The following is a 304-nucleotide window of genomic DNA, read 5'->3' on the forward strand; positions in this document are numbered from 1 at the left end:
GCCTGGAGGGGCCGCACATGCTCACTAACAGCAGCTGAAGCCCTGCCCGAAGCCTGCACTCATCATCCCCAGGACCCCAGCCGCAGGATTTGCTCCCCGATCAAACTGCTCTTCTCCGGATGGGGGTGCTCCGTGCCCAGGGCTGCGGCGTTAAAGCCCCGCCGGGCTCCCCACTGCCCATTGCAGACCTGGTTCCTTGTCACCCTTGTTAAGTATTATGGTCGTGGACAAAGTCCTAGTCGGGACTGGGGGGGCCCATTATACCCTTGTGTGAACAGTCACCGTCCTGCCAGAGTTCACAACC

Source organism: Emys orbicularis, chromosome 8 (genome assembly GCF_028017835.1).
Source record: "Emys orbicularis isolate rEmyOrb1 chromosome 8, rEmyOrb1.hap1, whole genome shotgun sequence".
Classification (NCBI taxonomy): Eukaryota; Metazoa; Chordata; order Testudines; family Emydidae; genus Emys; species Emys orbicularis.